Source organism: Theobroma umbraticum, unplaced genomic scaffold (assembly GCF_002168275.2).
Source record: "Theobroma umbraticum cultivar Fairchild unplaced genomic scaffold, ASM216827v3 scaffold_146.0, whole genome shotgun sequence".
NCBI classification, from domain to species: Eukaryota; Viridiplantae; Streptophyta; class Magnoliopsida; order Malvales; family Malvaceae; genus Theobroma; species Theobroma umbraticum.
Window position 1 is genome coordinate 5,384,275 of NW_018397265.1, and position 2,668 is coordinate 5,386,942.

General features: G+C 22.2%; 1 pseudogene across 1 annotated transcript in view; it reads right to left on the minus strand.

Moving 5' to 3' along the window:
• The window catches only part of LOC110422738 (21 kDa seed protein-like), a 76,883-nt pseudogene that overhangs the window by 221 nt on the left and 73,994 nt on the right, over window positions 1-2,668 (minus strand). The gene's annotated exons all lie outside the window — the stretch shown is intronic.

Consider the following 2,668-nt stretch of genomic DNA (forward strand, 5'->3'; position numbering starts at 1 on the left):
AATTTATTCTCTTGACCGGAGCTGTGATCATCTCTCAATTTTTAATTATTTTATTATTATATATAGAAAATTAGAAATATATAATTTCACCACCCCTTGGTTCTTAGAATAAAATAGAGAGAAAATAAAATCGTTATTCTATAACAATAGAAGGGAGAAATAGTTATCATATATTTTAGTTTATGGGAATGGAATAAGATGAAAATTATTATTATAATTTATTTTAATAATTGGTTGATAAGAATAGTTTTAGGAATAATTAAAAATTAAATAATAAATAATAAAAATACCTTTTAGTAAAATTAAAAAATTTATTTTGTTAAAAGACAAATATAATTAAATAATGTTTAATATTAAAAGACAAAATTTATTATTTATTAAATTTAAATAATACTAAATAATATTCTTTATTATATTTATTATATTCAAATAATAATATTAAATAATATTCTTTATAATATTTATTATAGTTAAATAATATTAATATATTAAATAATATTTAAATATTTTTATTTCCTTTTTTTAAATGAAGTAAAAAATTTTGGTGTTTTCTGTGCTTTAAAGAGAGAAAAAATAAGTTTTGTATTAATTTATAAGGTAATTTTTAAATTATAAAATAATATTTTTGTCTAATCAACTTGTTTTTTTATCCTAACAATTTGGAATAGCCATTCTATTAAATCAAATGTAACTTTATCTTAAAAATGATAATAAGGAAGGAATGGCTATTTCATTTCCCCAAGCCAAGCATGCCCCTAATTAAATCAAACAAATTGTTTTGGAATATTGGCAAGTCATCTAATTTATTTTATAATCTTTTTCTTTTTTTCATGTGCACTGTGTACTTCTTTCTATGCTATTTTTTTATTATTTTCTTTCCCTTTGCACTCGGTTTGAATTTTTTTAAACCCATCAACTCTTTTTTTTCCTTCACACACGATTTTCACCTTTCAATTGTTCTCTTTTCTCATGAATCAATCAAACAATTAATTACATTCTTTTTTCCCCTGCTTTTATTTATTATCTTTTCCGCTTGTATATTTTTTAAACCCTTCAGCACTTCTTTTTCCCTTTGCACGTGGTTTCACCCTTTCTTTTGATCTTTTTTTCCATGAATCAATCAAACACTTAATTGCATTCCTTTTTTGTTTTCTTTTCTCTTTACACATGGTTTGAAATTTTTAAAACCCTTCAGCTCTTGTTTTTTTTATTTTACACACGTTTTTCACCTTTTCTCTTTTTTTTTTGTGAATCAATAAAAAAATTTACATTTAGCATTTTGAACTTGATATTAAGTGAGATCCATATTTGCAAAGTGTTTTAACTTTTTCAGAGCTATGCCAGTAAATGTAAAGATAGAAAAATTAGTTGTATATCTTCTTTTGAATCATTCGGTTTGACTTATCTTAACTTTTCTAATTTTTATAACAACTACAAAGGGTCAACATTTTTTGTCCTCTTTGCACATTATTTTTACCCTTTCTCCTATTATCTTTTTTCATGAATCAACCAAACAATTTACATTTTTTTTATTTTCTTTTTCCTTTGCACACAGTTTGAATCTATTTAAAACCCTCTAGCTCTTTTTTTTTCTTTTTCTTTACACACGATTTTCACTTTTTTTCCTATTCTTTTTTTTCCCATGAATCAATCAAATAATTTACATTTAACATTTTGAATTTGATATCAAGCAAGATTCATGTTTACAAAGTGTTTCAACTCTTTCAAAGCTATGCCAATTAATGTCAAAGACAAAAAAATCAGTTGTATATTCTCTCTTGAATCATTTGATTTGACTTATTTTAACTCTTTCAATTCCTATTACAACTATATAGTGTCAACATTTTTTTTTCCCTTTGCAAGTGGTTTTCAACTTTCTCCTATTCTCTTTTTTCATGAATCAATCAAAGCGATTTACATTTTTTTTTAATTTTCTTTTTTCTTTGCATACAATTTGAATTTTGTTAGTCATATAAGTAGGGATGAAGCTAGCCAATTTTTGTTGATGAGGCCAAAGGGGAAAAGAAGTAAGAGCTAAAAATTTTTAAAACTAATATGTTGAATTTAACCAATAATCAAAATATTCATAATAAATAATAATTTTATATAGAAAGTAAATAAAAAGAATAAGTAAAGAAAGACTTATAATAATCTTTTAGAAAAAGTTGTGCTCAATGATATTTTTTGAATTTTAATTCATCAATTATTAGCTCTATTCTAAACAAACTAGTAATATCTTTTTTTTATATAAATAACTAAATTATCTGTAAAAAATTCATTACCCATTTTATTCTAAAATCTTATTTTTATAATTTTCATTGCTAAAAAGATTGTATTTACAGTCATTGTAGAAACGGAAAGAGTCAAAACAAAAATCTATGGAACCTATAAACATATGAACAAATAGAATAAAAATAAATAAAATAAATAATAATAAGAAAAAGAGAAAAATGTAAAATAAATAAAAATAATTTTATATTAATTGTTAAATAAAAAATTATTTTAAAGAGTATTATATGAGAAAAAAATAACTTCGTGGAGCAAATATATATTATATTAGTTCATAATTACGATCAGAAGGACTGTTTATAATTGCATAAATTTATAAGTAAAGTTTAATTTATTTTCTTTTAATGGAGACCCCAGAGAAAAACATTTGTACTAGAAA